At 42.8% G+C, this 23448-nt stretch overlaps 1 long non-coding RNA gene across 1 annotated transcript; it reads left to right on the forward strand.

Annotated features, from left to right (window-relative positions):
• The first annotated feature begins 2418 nt into the window (after nucleotides 1–2418).
• LOC309630867 lies at nucleotides 2419–13239 on the forward strand. The gene is made up of 2 exons (XR_014245956.1): nucleotides 2419–5929; nucleotides 6277–13239. It is a non-coding gene; the product is annotated as an uncharacterized lncRNA (long non-coding RNA).
• Nucleotides 13240–23448: the final 10209 nt, after the last annotated feature.

Genomic DNA, 23448 nt, shown 5'->3' on the forward strand with positions numbered 1-23448 from the left:
TCTTTTTTAAGAACTGGAAAGTTAAGGGAATAGGACTGTAAATAATAAGCTCAGCTGATGGTGGCTGAAACGGTCCATGCTGTTTGACTTTCCAATATTAAAAACCTTTGGTCACCCCAAATACACACAAAGAATGATCAGATAAGAAATAATCTACTCTTGGTCATGCTCAGCAATCTGTTGTCATCTGCCTGGGCTACAACAGAAGTCAAACACTGAACAGTAATAAAAAAGATAGTGATCAACTCTGCCAATTCCATTCATTTCCAACCCATCTGTGCCCCATGTATGCTGGAAATTCAGCCCTCAGAGAGCAAGAATGTGCATGTCTTAGACATCAAACGCCAGCATGACCTTTCTTTCCCCTGTGAGAGAAGTCCAGAGTGAAAGCCACCTTTCTCAAACTCTATTCCCCTCAGAGAATCAATAAAAGACTGTTTATTTCCATAAGCACATCCACATTGGCAAATGGCCTCCTGTTTTTCCTAAGGGAAGGGCTTTGTTGTAAAATCATCAAATGTTAGAGCTGATTGCGCCCCTGGAAATCTCCTCACTCAAACCTTCATTTTCATATGAAGAAGTGATGCTCAGAGGGGGCTAGTGATCACCTAGAGCACAGAGCAGTGTCCATATCCCCAACCATGGCTCTTTCTACAACATCCCAGTGCCTCAGGGCCTTTGCATTTACTGTTCCCTCTGCCTGGAATGCTCTTCCCAAACCGTATTTGCATGGAGTATTCCTTCACCTCCTTCAAGTCTTGATTTAAATGTCTTGGTGAGCCCTGCCCTGCCTATCCTATTTTAAAATTGCACCCATCCACACTTGCTATCCACTTTTCCATTGTATTTTCTTTGTAGAACAATCACCTTCCAACATATTTCTATAATTTACTTATTTGCTTATGGTCTGTCTTCCCACACTAGAATGTAAGCTCCATGCAGTCAGGGATTTTGTGAGTTTGGATAGCCGTCATAGGTATTCAATTAATATTTATTGGCAAAATGAGCAAACTACCACAATAAACCTTCATCTAGAGATCACAAATCCAAATTTCTACAGGAAACAGGCAGGAAATGTCAAGGGTCAGCTAGGGACTATGGCAAACCTGAAATCTCATGCTACTACCTAAAAAGGACAGCATTACTTAGCACAAGCCAATCACTGCCATGTGACAATGCTGTTTTTATTTTGATTTTTTAAGAAAAACCTGAAATTGGAATGTGGGGATGAAAAGTAAAATCTACTGATTTTTACAGATGAGGGAAAAAATTTAATTGAATAATGAGTGTACTGTTCAAACTGAGCAAACTTCAAATTATACCAGTTTGGGACCTCTCCTTGACCCAAACTGGAAAGTGACAGGAATGGAGGCGAAGGGGAGAAGGGGCACATCAGAAGAGTTCCTCCTTTTGCTCTGTGTGTCACTGCAGATCTTAGAGAGAGGAACAGACGGCCGGGTTTTACCTAGTCTAAGAAACCAAGAGATAAACTGAAGAACTGGTTCAGGGGGGTTCAGAATAGATATTGCACACCAGAAGTTCCCCAAATATATTAGAAAGTCTCCCTCTCAGAAGGAAGAAACTCAAGAGGTTCTTCAATATGCATTTTGTGAAAACCACTCTGTCCCCATGGCCTTGGCTAAGTCTTGATTAAAGGTTAATGGTTTGATTAAAGACATATAAGATCTGAAACCATGATACTCCTAGAAGAAAACATAGACAATACCCCTTGACATGAGTCTTAGCAATGATATTTTTAGATATGATACCTAAAGCATAAGCAACAAAATGAAAAATAAATAAGTGGGACTACATTGAACTGAAAAGCTTCTGCACAGCAAAAGAAACAATCAATAAAATGAAAAGACAACCTATGGAATGGGAAAAAAAAATCTGCAAACCATATGTCTGATAAGGGGTTAATATCCAAAATATAAAAAAACACACAACTCAACAGCAAAAAAAACAAAAAACTAAAACAAAAACAAATAATCCAATTAAAAGTGGGCAAAGGACATGAACAGACATTTTTCCAAAGACACGCAAATGGCCAACAGGTTCATGAAAAGGTACCCAATATCATTAATCATCAGGGAAATGCAAATCAAAACCACAATGAGATATCACTTCACGCCTGTCAGAATGACTATCATCCAAAAGATAACAGATAACAAGTGTTAGGGAGGATGTGGAGAAAAGGGAACATTTGTGCACTGTTGGTGAGAATGTAAATTGGTGCAGCCACTATGGAAAATAGTATGGAGGTTCCCCAAAAAACTAAAAATAGAACTACCATATGATCCAGCTATTCCACTTCTGAAAATATATCCAAAGGAAATGAAACCACTATGTCAAACAGATATATCTGCACCCCCCCATGTTCATAGCAACATTATTCACAACAGAAGTTATTATATATGTGTGTGTGTGTATATATATATATAATTACTCAGCCATAAAGGAAGGAAATCTTGCCATTTGTGACAACATGGACCTTGAGGGCATAATGCTAAGTAAAATAAATCAGAGAAAGACAAATACTGTATGATCTCACTTATATGTGGCATCCTATTTTTTAAAAAACAAAACCATGAACTTCTAGAAAAAGAGATCAGATTTGTGGTTACCAGAGGTGAGGGATTGGGGGAAGGGGGAATCAGATGAAGGTGGTCAAAAGTTACAAACTTCTAGTTATAGGTAAATAAGTATTAAGGATGTAATACACAACATGATGACTGTAGTTAACACTGCTGAATGGCACATGCGAAAGCTGTTATAGACTAAATCCTAAGAGTTCTCAGCACAGGGAAAACAAATTTTTTTTTCTTTTTCTTTTTTTTTTTTGTATGTATATGAGATGATGGGTGTTACCTAAACTCACTGTTGCAATCATTTCGCAAGATATGTAAGTCAAATCATACCTTAAATTTAAACAGTGCTGTGTGTCAATTATATCTCAACAGAACTGGAAAAAAAATGTTTAAAAAATGTTGACAGTTTCCCAAGAAAGTAGAAGAGTCAAAAGCTTTTCCTAAGTGGACAAAGGCTTTCTCAATAACCAGGGAAGAACCAGCCAGATCAGGCTGGACACAGGCTCCTACAGGCTACTTGGAAGTTCTCAAGTGGAGGGTGGGATCCTAGGGCTTCCCTGAGTCAGTCAGAGCTGAGTCAGGAGACCACGGCCCGGGGCACCCAGGACCAGCAGGGACATTCACTGGTCCCCCTCTGTTCCTATCCCCCTTTCCCCCACTTCATCCTCAACCCAGACTTCAGCAAAGCTAGTTGGCTAGCCCAGCAGGCTCCATGGCGGGGGGGGGGGAGGGTACGTGCACCCCGGGGGGACTAGAAACCTCCCCAGGGTAACCACAACCATCAGTAATGTGAAGGCAATCCAATTCCAGACTTCCCATTCACATCTCCACTATGGCCACTTCTACAGTAGAAGCTTCTTGCCAGCCTGTTGGTCCCCCTCTGCCACTTCCCTGCCTCTGGGCACCCAAGGCTCACTACAGACCTCAGCCCTCTCACCTGGCCTGAGTCTTCCCCTGGGACTTGACCCAGGTGGTCCTCGGCTCAGGCCCTAAATAAAGGGAGAGGGTCAGATGTCAGCGAGGCACCGGCCAGGGCTGCTGGTCTCTCCCGGTTATACACATTCTGTTAAGGGAAAACTGGGGCCTTAGATACAAGGTATTTTGGCCATATTAGGAAGTTCTGAATTCAGATATTCAAAACTTCTGCTTAACATCCTCTCCTCTTCATTCCCAACATGCATCAAAGACAGCAAGTCTCCTGAGGCCGGGAACAAAGCAAAGAGTCACCACAGGCCTTACGTGATCAGGCAGCAGGCTCCAAGGCTCCAGGTCCCACTCATCTCTCTTTCTCTCTTTCTTAGAATTAGATCAGAAGTGAGAGAGGTGACACAGAAATGTCTACTTGAATTGGAAAATGAAGTCAGATGTTTTCTGGCAGGAAGCAAGTAGATTTGGCTGATGAGCTTGACCATGGTGGACATTTTCCATAAATTAAAATCTATAACTCCACAGTTTCACGTAAATACATTTGAAGCCTTTGTATTTGATTAAAAAATATATGTATACATCACATGGCAAAAGTGTATTGCAATGCCCAATATTTTTATTTTCTCATTTATAAGTATAGCAGGTTAAAGATGATGTCTTTAGGTGAAAAAATAAGTATTGCTAATAATAATTTGATAAAGATTAATAAATACTTTTCAGTATATTTCCAAGAAATCAAGAGAGCAAGTAAGTCTAAGAGCTGGATAACAAATCTTTTGCAGTTCAGGCTATTTCCAATTCTTTGCTTTTAATAAAATTGGAAGAAGACCTAACTGAGCTGGCAAATGATATATCATTATTAAAATAAATTTTGTGATATATCACTATGTGATTGTTGCCATATAACCGCCAAGGAATTCAAACTGGTATCATAAATATTCTTCCATAACTGTTTATTTTATATGTGAAATTTTTTATTTGTATCTATAAAAAATAGGAATAGAATTGGTGCTGCACCTGGCCTCTTCCCAGCAATAAATCATACTCATCCATGAATACAGGAACTCGTTGTTAGAACCCTAGTCATGTCATTTAGGAGATATCTTTCCAAAACCTTTTTTTATACTTTCTGACTAATATTGAAATTGGGATGTTATTGGGATGTTACTATGATATTGTAGTCAATAGCGCACTAATAGTGTATCTGTGTACTACTGATAATAATTATAATGATAACTCGATCAGGAAGAATTTTTTAATACTTGGAGTTTTATGATCATAGGATATAAAGGAAGCATTCAATTTTAATCTGTGCATTTCTTTTGTTTGTTTTAGAAGAACGTGCCACAATGATCAATAAAAACTTTCAACATAAACAACTATACATTAGGATAAGATTTTGTGGAGTAAGCAGAATAGATAGAAAATAAAGATGTAAAACGCTCAAATGTTAAAAAGGAGCTTGTTTAAATATTTAAAAATAGATAGTGATGAGTATCAAAGTCCTTTTGTTTTTAGATTCCACTGGATAAATTTAAGAGAATAATGTAGGAGATTTATTTTTAAATGTCAATATTTAGAATATATCAAAAGTTAACAGACTTTGCTATGCTAATTTTCTTAGGTGATAATGGTATTTATTGTCTCATGATAGGAAATGTCCTTATTCTTAGAAGATGTACCAGCTGTCATGAAATTTGTCCATATTCATGTATCAACAGGGCTATTATTAATTTATTGTTTTTATATCAGTTGACTCCTTTTCTTTTAGTTCATTTTGAAAGAAAACGCTATGTCATTAGCACAAATAGAAAATCAGCATTACTTGTTATAAAGAGAAGATAAACATCAGTAAATAAAATGAAAACAAGATGACGTTTTAAATTTCTAGCTAGAGTCTGTCACTTACATGATGAATCTAAGCCTGAAACCTACTCTCTTATTTAAGAAAAGAGCAGGGTTGTGCTGGAGAAAGCAGTTTAGGGAGTGGTAAAAGCATGAAAATAACTGGAGATCCAAACTAACTTCTTCTTTTTCCCTTAGATGAGGGTGGGGGAAAAAAGACAGTTAAAATGGAGTGTTTTACATGCTAAATGGGTGAGGTACAGGATGCTAGGAGAACACACAGAGGGGGTGGAGGTCTCAGAAAGGCAAAGAGGGGACATCAAACCCAAGGTCTATGGATGGAAGTAAACAAATCATGTGTGAGGGACCAAAGGTTCAGTGTGATTTGTGTTGACTATACCTCCCGCTTTCCTTGGGAGAGTTCTAGTTCTCTCTTACTGTCCCAGAATAATTATTAACGGCACCCTCTTCCATTCTCAAATACATTTTGTCTGGAAAATCAGTTATAGGTCTCCCTAAGTATGACCAAAATGTGCAGAGTATGGTGAGAAGAAGCAAGAAATGAGGCTGGGGCTTCCCTGGTGGCGCAGTGGTTGAGAATCTGCCTGCCAGTGCAGGGGACACGGGTTCGAGCCCTGGTCTGGGAGGATCCCACATGCCGCGGAGCAGCTGGGCCCGTGAGCCACAGCTACTGAGCCTGCGCGTCTGGAGCCTGTGCTCCGCAACAAGAGAGGCCGCGATAATGAGGCCCGCGCACCGCAGTGAAGAGTGGCCCCCGCTTGCCGCGGCTGGAGAAGGCCCTCGCACAGAAACGAAGACCCAACACAGCCAAAAATAAATAAATAAATATATAATAAAAATAAGTAAATTAAAACCAAAAGGAACTTTAAAAAAAAAAAAAAAAAGAAATGAGGCTGAAGAGGTAGGCAGAGCCCAGCTGAATCTGGAGGGCAACAGGAAACCACAAAAGCACTCAGGCAGGGGAGTGCCATGATGAGATTGCATTGAGAAGGCTCCATGTGGTCAATGGACTGGAGGGTGGAAGTGAGGAGGGTAGCATACATGGAAAGAGGAGAAATGATCTGAGGCAAATGATTTTCAGAAGGTAGATTCACAAGGGCTTGGTAATTGATTGCAGGCATCGGATCAGGGGTAATGGAACAATACAAGCAAGGATGACAGCCAAGTTTTGGCCTGAGCGACTGTTTGCATGGTGGTGTCACTCACTGAAAGTGGAGCTGCAAGGAAAGGAGCAAGGTTATGGGAGAGCTTAGTGTCACTTGGGTTAGACTGAGTGTGATGTGCTTAGTGGACATCCAAGTAGACATGTGTAGTAGCACCTACACGTACAGGTGATGGATTGGGATCTGTCAGCATCAAATAAGAGTTTCTCAACAGATACACACATTACATACACACACATATACAACTGAGGAACCACCATCCCCAAAAAGGACCAGTATGACAGTGAATGTTGGTGATAGCTGGTGCATCGCCCGTCATTTCTGACAGCCCTCCCTCTGTTTGAGAATCAGTGATGCCAAGGCCATTGGAAGCCAAGCCCATAGATGGGATCGTCCAGGAAGAACAGAGACCTGAGGCAGAACTGGGAGAATTCCCAGGATATAAATATAAAGTAGAAGAATGTGAGCCAGAGAGTGAGAAAGGACATACACAGAAAGGAGGAAATTCAAGAGAGTGTGGTGTTCCTCAATTAAGAAAGAATGCTTCCAGAAGAAGGAAGGGGTCAAATGCTCCCAAACAGTGACCAAAACAGCCAAGGTGGCATGGTAACTCTCAAGAGGTATCTACTAGACCTGACAACAAGGAGGCCACTATGGCCCTTGGTTGGGCAACTTCCAGGCAGTTGATGGACAAAAGCGGATTGAGGAGTGGATAGAGGTGAGAAAGAGGACTCCCCATCGAGACATTTGCCTGTGACCAAGACAAGAGCATTAAGTGACTCCCATTCAGCCATGTGGATTTCTTAGTACCAAGAATATGACCAGGACTCAAGGAAAGGTAGTAGGAATTACAGGTCTCCCATTCAGCCAATTTCAGCCCACAGAAGCCATCACTGGGCTCCCTGGGCTGGGGAGCCACTTGCAGCACCACACTACCTCTGTGCCACATGCCCAGCCAGGTGAATCATATTCACATTTGGAAATGGGTCTTATCCATTGGTCTGCAGGAACCACTCCATATATAAGACAGAACTATATCTCCTGTACCTTCATAATTTCAACAGTAACATCAGCTCTTACTACTAGACTTTACTACTATCATGTAGTTTACACTTTGACAACATTATATAATTTATTCTTTAAAAACAATCCTATGCCAAAAAACACAATTATTTGCATCTTATAATTAAAGAAAGTGAGGACCAGAGAGGTCAAAGTACTTACCCCAGGTCACACAAGTAGTGAGAAGTAGAGCCAGAATTCAAGTCCACATTTGCCTGCCCCTGCTGGAACACCTCTGCTTCCCACAAGGCTTGCTAAACAGGAGCAGCTTACTCAAAATTGCCCAAGGCCTCCTGATGCTAAAATCAGGCAAAGTGTGCATCTCACTACATCTCTGAAGGAGAGAGAATGGTGTAGAAGCTTGACCCCAGCCTAGATTCAGAAGAACCAAATTCAAATTGTGACCTTGGGTAACGAATTCACATAACCATCCAAGACCTGCTTCCTCATGCATAAAAGGGGTGTGTGTGTTGACTTGATTATGTGTCCCATCAATAAAAAAAAAAAATGAGTACATACTACTGATGCATATGCATTTATTTATCCTTTCATTTATAAGGTGCTTTAATGAAGAAATATTGCATGTATTATTAAAGGGCATAAAAATAAAATATTTAATAGGATGAGAGAAAGATGAAATAAGGAATATTAAACGTCCTGTTGATTGTGATGGCTTGATACCATCATCAGCTAATACCTCAAGGCCTAATATGAACTGAGGTAAGATTGATTTATCATAATAATAGTAGATGATAATCAATAGATCAAATATCTTGGTAATCTCAAGACATTTTGGCTGACTTCCTACCAGGTTTGATGGAGCTGTCATCATTTTTTCCTCACGATGGTGGTCAATGGAGAGAGGGGCAGTGCTGCCACGTCCCTGTGGTCCACTTGACCTTGCATCAGAGGTGTAATCTTCAAATGGGGCTGTCTTTGCAGAGTGCCCATTTGGTGAGGGATAGTTTCATTTAAACAGAAATATAATTCATAAATATACCTACATAGGTGTGTCTAATTAGTTTCCTGTGGCTGCCATAACAAAGTTCCACAAACTAAGTGGGCTTAAAACAACAGAAATGTATTTCTTCACAGTTCTGGAAGCTAAAAGTCTGAAATCAGGGTGTCAGCAGGGTCAGACTCCCTCTGAAACCTGAAGAGGAGAATCTTTCCTTACCTCTTCTAGCTGCTGGTGTTTGCTGGCAACCCTTGGCATTCCTTGCCTTATTGATTCTTCATTCCAATATATGCCCCATCTCATGTGGCTGTCTTCTCTCCCTGTCTCTACCTCTGTGTCTCTTCTCCTCTTCCTATAATGACATCAGCCACATTAGGTGTCCCACCTTAATTCAATATGGTCTCATTACATCTACAACCAACTCCATTTCCAAATAAATCCCATTCTGTGGTACTGGGGGGTTAGCACTTCAACACACCTTTTTGTGGGAATGATTCAACCCATAACAGCTTGCATAAACATGCCAAAAGGAAATGAAACAAGGAAGGCAGCTTTGCCCATGCTATAGACCCTCCACCTTTGACTCGGACACAGGACGTACTATACGTGACCCCTAGAGCAAGTGAAGATACTGTGTCAATCCATATACTATTTTTTTTTAAATTCTTTTAAATACAGGGACCGGGATACTGAGGAGCAGTCAGAGAGAGAGACAGAATAAAAGGTACAAGAGTGACCTCACTCAGTTAAGGGAGATGAATGGTTCAAGAAGGGGGTGTTCGGCAAGGACCAGCCGAGGAGTCACTATAATAATGTCTAGGAGTGGCCCGTTGGACTTAACAACAGGAAGATCACCACGGCCTTTAATTTCTTTGGTTTTATATTTGTATTTTTCTCTTCCCCAATCCCAGGGGATAACCTTGTGCATCCTGTAGGGTACAAGCACTCTATTTTAGAGACATCTGTCCTAAGAGAATCTCAAAGGTCTCTTCCAGGTTAAAAAATGTAATAACACAAAGAATATCCCTTTCCCAGAGGTCACTTCCAAAATGACTAAGAAATCAGGTGCTGTGAAATAGTATTAGATTGAACCGTATAAGAATTTTGAGTGGGCAGAAAGGGGAGACATAAAAAGGACACTCGAATCTATTACCATATTTATTTTTATCTTAAGGGGATGCCTACAGGAAAGAATGTAAGAAAACACTGTGTTGAAAGCAACCGAGGGCCTTATTACTAACCATTAGTAGTAGCACTACTTACCATTTACCACCTGAAAGGCAGCAGAGTGCACGGGTTAATGGCATTAAAGTTTGGAGCCAGATTCCCTAGTTTGAATCCCACCTCTGTCACTTACTAGTTGTATAGCTTTGTGTTATGTAATCTTTTTTGTGCCTGACGTTCCTCATCTATAAAATCTGTTATAATGGTACTACTTCATAGGGGTATTTTGCAAATAAATCCATGTTAAGTGCTTAAAATAGTGCCTTTCTGGCACATAATAAGAGCTATGTAAGGGTTACTTGCTGTTGCAATGATGATAATGATGATGATGATGGTGATGATGGTGATGATGATGATGGTGATGATGGCCACTTACTGAGCTTCTAGACACTATGCTAAACATTTTATTCACCTCATCTCTTTTTATTGACACAAAATAGCACAGTGATTAAGAGAATGGACTGAGAAATCATACCGACTTCAAATCCAAGCCTTGCTAGCCACTTGCTAGCAAGGCACTCTAGACAAGTCACTTAAAAGTTCTAAGCTTTAGTTTCTTCCTAGACCTATCAAATTTTCCATGTAATCCCTCTAGCATGCCACCTGATGAATAATCAGTGTTCCATTAATGTGAACTCTTATGATTTATGACTTAATTAAGAAAGTATAATTACATCCATACTGGTCCAGGGTCTCACAGCAGATGTGGATTTGAACCTGGCCTAAAAGTCAAGTCAGTTATATTGGCACCTGGTGCTATGGCAGGCACAGTTTAGACCATTTTGTAATTCGATTCCTTACACTTCATGACCCCATACCAGTTATCGATTGACAGGGGTTTCTCAGAGCAGCAGGAGGTCTACATGTAAGCACCAACCCTTTCACCAGAACGACAGTAATCATGTACAATCTTTCTTAAAAGTAAAGTGCTGGCCTGCCTTGGCATTGTGGGAAAGCAAAAATTTAAATTACCATTGAGTGGAGGGAATTTTGAACTGCTTCTAGACCCAGCCCTGAAATTGACTGAGGTGTGGCCTCCGTGGAACAGATTATCTTGTCTCTAGGGTCTCTTTGAGTTCAGAAATTCTACAAGTTTATGAATTTACAATCCAGGTGGGGATATAAGACCAAGATAACTAGCAAACGATTTGAGGCCATTTATGACCAAAGGATAAAAGTTTTGTGGGGGTCATGGTGACCTTTAATTGATGATTTAGATGGTAATTTCTAAAATGCCCAATCATGAAAATATCCTGAGGTTCTTTTTTCAATGTAAAGATTTCTGGGCCCTATCCCAGACCAACTGAATCACAGTCTCCCAAGAATCAGTATTTGTACCCAGCACCTCTGATTCTGGTCAATGGACTCTACCACTAGACATTTAGATTTAATTAGGGTGGTGTTTCAGGGGACAGTATTTTTAAAAAGCTCTACAGGTGTTTCTAATATAACCAGAGTTGAAAACCACTGGGTTAGATCATTGAATTGTTGGAAATTTTTTAAAAGGATCAGGTATTTGCACAGCCATGTTCATAGCAGCATTATTTACAGTAGCTCAAAGATGGAAGTAAACCAAATGTCCTTTGACAGGTGAATCGATAAACAAAATGTGGAATATACACAGAATGGAATATTGTTAAGCCTTAGGAAGAAAGGAAATTCTGACACATGCTACAACCTGGATGAAGCTTGAAGACATTCTGCTAAGTGAAATAAGCCAGACACAAAAAACCAAATATTGTATGATTACATTCTAGAGTAGTCAGGCTCATAGAAACAAAGTAGAATGGTGATTACCAGGGGCTGGGAGGAGAGGGGGGACGGGGAGCTATTGATTCATGAGTCTAGTTTCAGTTTTGCAGGATGAAAAAGATCTGGAGGTTGGTTGCACAACAATGTGAATACACTGAATACTACTGATGGTAGTATTCAGTGTATTAATACATGGTTAAGATGGTAAATTGTAAGTTATATGGATTTTATCACAATCAAAAAAGAAATTTTTAAAGGGTAGGAATGGTAGATAAATAGCTTACTTGGTACCACCCACATCCCCATCCCTGGCAGACATCGCTAATTGATTACTGAATACTCCCACACAGAGCCCAGGCCTTCCCAACCCCTGAACAGGTGAGAACAGTGTGAGAAGAGATGGGGAGAAAGTGAAATGATTAAGGTTATATGACTGTGTGTTTGGCAGAGGGAGTGAAAGTGGGGACGAAACGAAGGAGATTAACCTCCAAGGTGGAAGAGAGTACTAGGGAGGAAAAAAGACACAATAAACAAAATCCCCTCAGACACAATATGCACTATCTATTCTTTTTTTTTTAAATTAATTTTTATTGGAGTATAGTTGCTTTACAATGTTGTGTTAGTTTCTGCTGTATAGCAAAGTGAATCAGCCACACATATACATGTAACCCCACTTTTTTGGATTTCCTTCCCATTTAGGTCACCACAGAGTACTGAGTAGAGTTCTCTGTACTATACAGTAGGTTCTCATTTGTTATCTATTTTATACATAGTAGTGTATATATATGTCAATCCCAATCTCCCAATTCATCCCACCCCCTCTTCCCCCCCTGGTGTCCATATGTCCGTTCTCTACGTCTGTGTGCACTATCTACCCTTTAAAACACCACCTAGTGGGCAGAGGTCAAAAACTCCTTTTCTGTTACCATGTTACAATATAACCTTGCTAGGGGACTAACTAGCCACAGGGGTCTGTTGGCAAGTGCCCTAGAGAGGACCCAGGGATGGGGTTGAAGGTCTGCCTGCCTCTGGAAGCCTTGGAGGGGCACCGCCTCCATCCCTCTGTCCTCGGATCCCTCTCCAGGCTGCTGCTGTGCACGGTGCTCCAGGCACAGACTTGTGTAAGTCCCTGGCCCGTGAGGCCCCGATGCGCCAGCATGGCTGAGAGCTGTCTGGGGCGGGAGCCGCTTTATAGACGGGGAGGTGCTAGCAGAGGCTTTTTTGAGATATTCCACATGACAGTTGGCTAGACTAGGTTTCCACCTTTGCAGAGAAGGGTCGACTTTCTGCAAAGAAGAGGAGCCAACACCTTTAAATGACTCACATCCCCTGGAGGTGTTATCTCCCCTTCTCTCCTCACAATCCCTTTTGTCTTTTAGAACCAGAGGAGACAAATGTGGTATTATGCTCTTCAAAAATTGGGTTCTTGGGCTTCCCTGGTGGTGCAGTGGTTGAGAATCCGCCTGCCAATGCAGGGGACACGGGTTCGAGCCCTGGTCTGGGAAGATCCCACATGCCGCAGAACAACTGGGCCCGTGAACCACAATTACTGAGCCTGCGCGTCTGGAGCCTATGCTCCGCAACAAGAGAGGCTGCGATAGTGAGAGGCCCGCGCACCGCGATGAAGAGTGGCCCCCGCTCGCCGCAACTAGAGAAAGCCCTGGCACAGAAACGAAGATTCAACACAGCCAAAAATTAATTAATTAATTAATTAATTAAAAAAAAAATTGGGTTCTTAATCCTGGCCTTAGCAAAGCCCAAAATCTATGAGGAAGGAAGCATGTGGTTCAAACTCATGGTGTGGGTGTTTACCCGTTTGGAGAAGGTTGGGTTGTTCCCAGAATAATCATTACTACAAAGGCAAATCAGTCCATGAAGATTTGCTCCCTGCTTTTGCACTAATTAGCATACAGAAGGGAGGAGGAGGAGGGGGGATGAGAAGCAGAGGGCAGCCACCAGTTGCGAAGATTTGTCATGTTAATTAAACAACAGGTTGAGACAGGAAAACCAGAGTCAGGTGTGATCTGTCCTGGGTGCCCAGACTGGTCCTGTGATGCCCAGGGAGTTGGGGGGATGTGGTTGGGGGGTGGGTCACCGCCTCCCCTTGGGCTGCCCCTCCTGCCCTAACACCAAGGGGTCAGCACTGAAGTCCTAAAATCCCTTCCACTGGACACCAAGAAGCAGCTCTCACTCCAACCCCAGAAACCTACTTGAGGCACCTGGGAACCACAAACAGTGTGGGGAGGCTTCTGTGTCACGGCCACAAGCACTCTGCCAGCTCGAGACATCACCAGAAAGCTTTCCTGTGGCGTCATGGCTGTATTTTATGTCAGCTTTAAGTGTACGTTTATGAGAGGATAAATGGGTTAGTGAGCAGGGGAACACCGAGGGGAAATATGGAGCAGAGCTGAGAGTCTAGTGATAAAGCATAATGGAGCGCTATTATTAGGGAAGTAACTCTGCTTTTAAAAAGGGGGTTGCAGGTCTGGGCGGCTGCTAAGTGCACTCAAAAACAGCTTGATGTGCCTGCTTTCAACCTCTTTATTTTTCCGGTACCCAAAGAAGCCACCTTGCCAATACACCTGCTTCTTGAGGTGGTGAAGGCAACCTGTCTGCTTGTCACCTTCATTGGTGTCTGGGGATGGCTACAGTAGTCTGGGCAAACGCTATGACACCAAGTACCCAGGCAGAGCCAGGGGCTAGAAAACTTTACAGTTGCCTCCCTTGCTCCCTGGAAATTGTCCCTTCAAATGCAGGCAGCTCCACTAGATGCTGGGAGTGGGATGCACCATCAGAATCATGGGGATTTACAGCTGGAAGGAAACTCAGTCAATGCATGATCTCACACTCTCATTTTGGAGGCGGTGGAACAGCTGAAAGGTGCAGTGACAGCACAGAGGGACAAATGGTCAGAAGCAGGGCCAGCCAAGAACCCGGGGCCCCGCATCCGGCCCGTACTGTGGACCCACTCATGGAGACAGTCGATTCTTCTCCAGTCACTGTGGGGAATCGCCCTGCACGCCTCTGGTTAACTCCCATGACCTTGGAGAAGAGGGCAAAGGGCTGGAAATCATTTATCCATTGTGCCAACTGATTATGGAGGCCCTGCTGGGTGCCACAGATGGAACTAAATTCTGGGGGCACAAAGAGGGGACTCAGTCTAGCAGGAAGAGTAGAGCCACAAACCAAAAATCGACCTGTAATTATACCGTGAGAGTGGGCACTGGAACCCAGGAGAGGAAGAAGCAGGCTGCATGCGAGCTGGAAACACCTTCCTGGAGGAGCTGGCATTTGAGCTGAGCCACAAACCCTCCCCTAATCAGCAGCACTTTCCTTGGCCTTCCTTGTCCCTTTGGGGCACCGCTCCTTGGAATTCAGCACCTTTATACTCACCCTCTGGCTGCTCAGGACCCAAAGGTCTGCCCTCTCCAGGAATACCTTCTGGTCCCTTCTTACTCTCCTTCAAAACTAACTTCCCATCTTATTGGGATGAGGAACAAATTCTAAAAATGGATGGTGACAGTTGCATGACTCCAAGTCATTGACTTGTACACTTAAAACGGTGAACCGTATAGTATGTAAATTATACCTCAATAAAGTTGTTTTTAAAAATTCCCAACATTTTTTATGTTATAGCACACAGAGAAAATGATAGCATTTGCATCATGTCCTGGGGTAAACCGAAGAAAATTTAGAGTTTAGTAGGGGAAAAAGCATTATATTTTATTTATATCAATAGAAGAAAAATAAAATACTAAGGTTGCAGAAAGGTATTAAATATTGAATTTACAGAAAATTTCCAAATGAAATGTTTTGAAATATTTAAGTGATACACTTGAATTTGTGTCAGTGAACATACTTTTTATAAACTCTCCCCATTCTCTCAGGGGGACACAGGTTGGAATGGTTACATGTAACTCGGGAACAATGCTTTAACGACAATTCTTCACATTCTTGGTGATCTCCATCAACATGAAACTTTGTTCACACAAAGAGGTAAGACAAATTTTTAAATCATTTTTACAATCATTCAAAAGTCTACACTGGAATTATATTGGAATAATCTAATAACTCTTTTTCTTTACTGACAAATAAGTAATATTGACATTTTTGTGATAATGTAAACCGATTTCAAATTCAATCAACTTTTTCAAAATAATGATGACAAGGAGATCTGCAAAATGTACAAAAATTATTACAACAATCAGCCTACAGCTGGTTTGGATGCCACTGAAAAGTACAGAAGCTGTAAAAATAATTAATCAGTGTATGTGAAGACTCTAGGAGTGGTGCCCACCAGGACACCCTGACTGACCCACACCTTGGATGACATACGTTGGTCCCTGGGCACCTGGAACACTAACCCCTTCCATTGCTCCCTGGGCCCTTGTCCTCAATGGGCAGTGGTGGTCCCTGCAAGTGGCTGCTCCCATGGATGTCCAGGGAGTTGGGTAAGTGGTAGATGGGCTCATAGCAGTACTGGGGGCCATGTCGACAGATCCCCTCCATTCATTCAGACACTCTCTGAGAGACACCTGAGGGCCAGCCTATCACCCCAGGCAGGAGGGATTCTGATCTTGGGGGGCACAGGCTGTGCTGATGCCTGCTAACACCTCCTGTGTTTGGACTCCCTGATAACCTGTGAGCATTTCTTAAGAGGCTTCAACCAACCTGATGGTTCAGCAATATCCATTTTGAGGCCCTTTGGGGGGGGGGTTCACTCGCTGGAGAGGCAGTGTGTTCAGAGCAAGAGGAGCAGAGGGTTAAAAACATGAACTTGGAAAAATCTAGATTTAAGAAGTAGGTGGACAAGTACCACCTTGGGGAGAATATAGAAGAGGAGGAAATCAAGTGCTGAGAGAGCACAGAAGGTAAAGGAAGGGAGTAATTAGCCGAGAGAGAGAATAAAGTCTGAAGTGCTACTAGGAGGAGGCGGACAAGAAGTAACTGATGGGAAAATGATGGAAATGATGGAAAAGTGGGCCTGAGGCTCAGGACAAGGTATACAGAGTTGGGGCAGGGGAGATGCTATTAAAGAAAATTGATTTATGACACTTGTTAAACATGGTAATGAAAATTGTATTCAAGAGGGACTACTGCAATGGGGGTTCTGCACTAGGGGAGAGATTCTTGCTGAAGGCGGGCCAGAGTGATGATACCAAAGGTGGAGGATGAAGACATTGATCAGATATCCAGGGTGATCAGGCACGAAGGGTGAGGAGATTTTTGTTAAACTGACTCAGCAGGATTCTCGCTAAGACTGGACTAAGCAGGTCAAGGACAGAGCCCAAGGTCAAGGATTAGACAAGAGGAGGACTCAGAGGAGACTGACTCAGGTATGGTCAAAGACATAGTCTTTGGGAATTCCCTGTGGGTCCAGTGGTTAAAACTTGGCGCTTTCACTGCCGTAGGCCTGGGTTTGATCCCTGGTCAGGGAACTAAGATCCCACAAGCTGCACAGTGTGGCCGAAAAAAAAAGAAGAGAGAGAGAGTTTTTGTCAGAGTGGCCTGGTAGCTTTAGAAGGTGACACGGCCAGTGGAAGTAGTGCTTTTTGATTTACTGGCCCGAGGAAAGGAGGCTGTGAGGGGTGTTACTGGCAGGGCTGGGGAGAGAGTCAGGACCCAGAAGGGCAGGAGGTCAGGGATCCAGAAAGAAATGTCTTCTTTTGGGGAAGGAAGGAGTTCCTTTGCCTTTGAGTTGGGAGCAAAGGTTTTCCTGTTGAGATAACAAGGAGATTCAAGGAACCAAGAGCCACCAACTAGTCAGTTGGTGCAACAGATGGGGACAGTCAGCCGATGGCAATGTTCCTTCATTATCCACGTGCCAGTGCTTTCTGGACAGCTGTTGTGCGCCATCCTGGAGACAAGTGAGGCATGGCCCTTTCCCATTAGGAGCTCAGAGTCCAGGGAACAAGCGAGCTATCAGACCATCACAGAGCCGGCAGAAACGACCGGGAGATGGCAGGATGCTGATGAGCCATAGTAAAAGCACCCAACCCCCCTTAGAGGGAGGAGGGAGGCCTCCTTAAGGAGAAGGAATTAGACAAGAAGAGGCAAAAACTATTCCAGGAAACAGCCCAGGGGCAAAATGGGACACAGCACATGTGGGAACTGAAAGTGTTCAGTTTGGATGGAGGCACAGCAGAGAAAGCCAGAAGGTGATGGTCAGAGAGATAAGGCAGGAGTCAGATGCTGAAGCACATTATCATCTGAGTTAAGGGCTCTGAAGTCTGCCTAAGGTTCCTCCCAGTCTTTGGAATAAAGAGATCGATCCAAAGGAGGAAGCCTTTCTCTGTCCTCCTAGACTCTCAGGACTTTTAATCCACAGAGAAAAATAGTGGGGTATTAGGTCAATCAGATGATACAATGTTTGGATCAGATGGACAAAGTAAAGTGACCTGAAGATCAAAGCCTTTACAGACAAGGTTCATTGGGTTTAGTTGTTGTCCTGGTTCTTTCCTTTCTTTGCAGGGATTACACAGAGCGCAGATGGGCCATAACTACTTTTCCTTAAACACCATTTTTGTGTCTTATTCCCAACTCAAGAATCTTTTGAGGTTCCCCACTGCCTGTCCATCAAGTCTGAGTTTCCCTGTTTGGGTTTTAAGGTTCTCCCTTAGCTGATTCACTCCTCGCTTTCCTTCTTTTACCTACCACGGACCTCCCAATCAGCTTTCTTGACATCAACACATTTATGGATTGCCTTAGAAGACAAAGACCCTGCAGTGAGAGTTTACATGTTGTTCAAGAGAATTTCATAACCTAAGAAAGCAAAGAAGTGTCAGAAGGTGTGAGGAAAGTGGGACTGCCTCAGGAGTTGAGAAGAGAAAGTCATAGGAGCCTTACACACCTATGCATCCCTGCCTCTGCACCTCTGGAAACTGCTTTATGACTGGTGGCTGACAAGGAGGTGAGATCAAAGGAATAAGGAAGAATATTTGATCGTGATTGTGAAAATGAAGGATCAGTACAGCATAATTGTAAACAGCATGGTCTTTGGAGCAAAGGCCTTCCTTGGCCTTTAGCAATTTAGATAACCCCCTCTGAGCCTCAGTTTCCCATGTGGACAAATCTGATAATCATATCTACTTACAGGGTTATTATGGAGAGTAAGTTAAATGAGATGCTATATGCCAAGTACTTGAAGCGCTCAACACAATGCTTAGCGGATACTCAATAAACTGTAGTTACTAGTATTCATTATCATCATCATATTCTGAAAAAGAATATAGATGATATGGTAGCTAGATATCTGTCTCAGGACTCCTATTGCTTTTCCCCATGACAGCTGGTGTGGCCTTGTGTGAGTTACTTCAACTTCTCTGTTCCTCGTTTTCTTAATCCATAAAATGGGGATAATAACAGGTACCACAGACGTCACTGTGAGGAATATTATTCATATCAGTGTAAGCAGATAGGGTAGGGGGGTCCCCGGAGAAAGAGAACCAGGAATGGCTTGCTTGACATAAAAGAACCCATTTTGGCCTAAGCCATTTTGTGATCTAAGCCTGGCCACAATGCTTGCCTTTGAACAGGTCTCCGTAATTAATGTTCTTAAGGGAGGGAATGCAGAAACAAGGGAGGAGCAGTAAGAAACAATAGTGCAGCCTTGGGGCAGGGTCCTGGTTCCTCAAGTGATATACATAATATATCTTTGAGTTCTGTGGGAATTAAGGCTCCCATCCAGGTGGAGGATGGAGTGATGATGTTGACCCTCCTGACTTCAATCAACTAAATCTTGGACTCTGTCGACCTTTGCCCCAATTCTATGCTGAATTCTCCTCTGCTCAAGCCCCTTCATGAATATGTATGTACCCTTAGCTTAAAACTTCCTCAATTTGGCTGTTCAGGGTGACACTGCTTTGGGAAAGATCCCTGGTGTTCTCCTTACTTGCTACAAGTAATAATAAATCCTTCCTTCTCCCAGTCTTTGGCTTGGTTGTGTCTGTTGGCTCGATACCCACCAAGAGGCAAACCCAGTTTTCAGGTAACATCGGCAGTGAAATGTGAAAGGAGGAGAAGTTTTGAGCGGAGTGAGGAAGAGCAAGGCTTACACAGCTGCTTCTGTCCTCAGTTCTCAGTGATGCTGGCATATAAATAGGCAGCAGAACAGAATACAAAGTCCAGAAATAGATCCAAATACATTATGGGACATTATGATCGTCTCTCCAATCAGTGGAGGAAAATGGACCATCCAATAAATGGAGTTGAGACCACTGGACTGCCATCTGGAAAAGCTGGCTCTAGCCCTCCATCCCCCTTGATGAGGAGAGAGTGAACTGGGCAGATGGGGAACAGAGGTGGGACAGTTTGCTCTCCATGTTTTCATAAATTTTTGAAGTTGGACCTACTCAAAAGTATTACCTACTTAAAAAAGTTAAAGGGCAAAAAAAGATACACAAATAAATAGTTCTCCCAAATGATGAAAGATGGATTGTCCAGGAGACGAGCCGGGAATCCCATAGATGGGACTGGTTTCTTACGGAAGTGAGCACGCTGTCCTTACAATAGGCTGAGCAACACAGGGACTTTCACGGCTGGCTGTGCAAAACCTAGAAAAGGGCTCTAGGGCTCTTGGGGTCCCTGCCTGTCATTGGCCATAGGGTCACAACTTCAATGCAAATTCAAGCACTATCTGGGAAGGGGTACAGTGTGTGTGCCGGTTTTCCCAGAACTGCAGTGAAGTTTGCCAGACTGGCAGAAATCAGAACTACAGTAGGTATAGGACCCTCGACAAGTAAGTTTGACAAGAGTTACAGACACAGGGCCTGGGGGTACCACTGAAGCCTGTCAGACCCAAAGAAAGAGAGGAGTAACAGGGAGAGGGAGTCCAGCGGGATCTCAGAGACAGAAGCACTGAGCAGTCACCAAGAGGGACAGTGGAAGGAGACCAAGGGACCTTTCCCCAAGCTCACCCGCTACTAGGCCTGGCCTTAGATGAGTCAGGCCTTCCAAAGAAGCTGGAGGCTGCACGTACTTGACCTCAGAAAATTTTCTCAGGCCTCACTGTCCTCAGCAGTAATTTAAGTTCAAGTGCACAACTGGTAAAAGTTACACCTCCCAGATTTGAGAGACCCCCGGCGCTCTTCACTCCCACAGAAGTGAATTCCCACGGAAATCACCCAGGGGATTTGTTGGTTCCAACGCCCTCCTGCACAGAGCAGGAGGCCTTGTCCAACTGTCCCAGGCTTTGATTTGTAACTCCCACTGGTACTTCCAAAAAGGGCTTACTACACATGGCAGAATGGTCCATCAGTGGGTTCTAGGTAAAAAGAAAGAAAAAAAAGCAGTGCAAAAATCAATGCAGTCCATAAATTCTCATTCCCTTCAAACTCCCTGCAGCTACAAGGACCAAAGTCTAATTCAACTGATGTGGAAGTCACTGTTGAGGAATTGTTTCATTAACATTTTTCCTGATTATAAAAGAACGCTATTTCTTACCCTTCTGGGTCTAACCCTGGAGATTACACACAATGACAGCAGCTTTACTTACAAAAATATCCAAAAATATAGGAAGAAATATAAGAAAAAGAATTCAAACACCAATTATCATACAACCAGGGTAACACTGTTCTATTGGAATATGTGTTTCTAATCTTTTTATGAAAGACTGGTTGATAAAATTTAGATGATATGATATACTAAATGAATAGCATTAATATAATATTACTACATGTAAATAATATAATAATAATATCAGTAACATTAATGTACAACATACATATTATATAATGATAATATTATCATGATAATATATTCAGGAAAAGACGCATACGCCCTTTCTGGCAAACCAAACAAGCAGGCAATGTAAATCAGCACTGCAAAGAATTCTCACATCGCATTGGTCAAAAGGGCCATCGGGAAAAACAGAAATGCAGTACAGGCCAGGGAGAAAGGGGAGCCTTGTTACCCTGATGGGCCAGATGTAAATTGCCAACAGCCACACTAGAGAAATGTATGGTATTTCCTAAAACACCTAAACAACAGAGCAACAGAGCATACAGCACTTCCACTCATGGGCTTATATCTTGGGAAAAACAAACATCGACAGGACACAGGCACCCCAAAGTTTAGGGCTGCTCTGTTTACAAGAACCTCGACTTCGGTACACCTTAAATAACCCAGGAAAGAGAAAAATGGATAAAGAAACTGTGGTACTTATGTACGATGGAATATTACTCAGCCATGAAATCAATGTCATAAGGCTAGTAGCAGCATGATGAGTGGATTTAGGTACGATGTTTCTAAGTGAAAGAGTCACACAGAAAAAGACACTTATCATAAGATATCACTTATACAGGAAAAGTAAAAATCGCTACACATGACCTGATTACAAAACAGAACAGAGTCACACATTTAGAAAACAATGTATGGCTGCTTAACTGGAAAGGGGAGGTGGGGTGAGGCATAAAACAAGGGTTTCAAATTAGCACAGATACCGTTCCATAAACCAAATATGTAACAGACAAGACCTACCCTTTGCTCAGTGAACTGGACTCAACACCCCCTATTCACCGCACAAGAATATATCTGACTAGTAAGAATCTTAAAACCTATGTATTGATATCTCTCTGTAACTGAATCAAGTGGGTGTAAAGCGGAATAAACACAGCAGTGAAAATCAGCTAAGCCCCATTATAAAAATAAATTACAAAAAAAAGCCCCAACAAAGACATTGAAAGAGAGAGAAATTCGTACAAAGTTCGTTCAGGGGCAGTGAAGCAACCTGGATTGACAATATCTACACCCACAGCTGGATGAGACATAAGGCTGGACACTCTTGGGGCAGATGGGTTGGTGAGGTTGGGTGGGCAAATGCAGACCCGTTAAAGTAATACTGCGTGGTACCCATTCTATGGGTCCCAAATCTCCAGGTACAAGGGCATCTTCGTACATCGAAAACATGCATGAGAAACCCAGAAGATGGTACACCGTGTGATCGGGAAAGGTTTCTAAAACGCACCTCATTTCTCATCTCCTTGTGCTCGGGTTGGCCATTACAGCCACTTTACTAGCAATCTCCCTCCTTGGAGAATGAGCACCTTTAACCTCCTGTTCCGTACAGGTTGCAATTTGTCCTGAGGATGAACGGGAAGAGTGGGAACCAATGAGAGACTAGCTCTAGGTGTCGGGACAGACACAGGTCACTCTATTTTCCCATCAGGAAGAAGAATTAACCACAGGCTCAGCCTGCCGCCCGGAACCACAATAGGGCCTGAAGCAATCCTGCGCTTTTGCGGCCAGCTCCCAAAAAAGCGAGTTGAAAAATGGAGCTCAGGGGCACTGCAATTCACAAACCTGCAGAGTTATAAATGATAACTCTTGTCCATAAATATATTGAGGGAAGGCAACGAAGAGGATTTGAAAGCAAGGCAGAATTACACGAAACAGATTTCAGGAGGTATATTCGAATCGCCTTTAAAGCACAGGAAAAGCGGCAAAACCTCGACAATGATGCCCTTGGCCAAAAAGGGCGTATGCGTTTTTTCCTGAATATATTCAGGAAAAAACGCATACGCCCTTTTTGGCCAACCAAGCAACCTGGAAAGGCAAATCAGCGCTACAAAGAAGTCTTGCTTCCCATCGGTCAAAAGGGCCATGCTGAATAAAGTGTCAAAACCAGAAATGCAGGACAGGCCATGGAGAAACGGGAGCCTTGCTACGCTGATGGGCGGCATGTAAATTGCCAACAGCCACTCTGGAGAAGTGTACGGTGTGTCCTGAAACATCTAAAAAACTCAGCTTAGAGAGCATAGGGCACTTCCACTCATGGGCGTATAAATTGGGAAAACTAAAAATCAGCAAGACACAGGCACCCCAAAGTTTAGGGCTGCTCTGTTGACAAGAACCTCCACTTCGTTACACCTTAAATATCCCAGGAAAGAGAAAAATGGATAAAGAAACT

This window comes from Balaenoptera borealis (assembly GCF_965194805.1).
Source record: "Balaenoptera borealis genome assembly, chromosome: 6".
Classification (NCBI taxonomy): domain Eukaryota; kingdom Metazoa; phylum Chordata; class Mammalia; order Artiodactyla; family Balaenopteridae; genus Balaenoptera; species Balaenoptera borealis.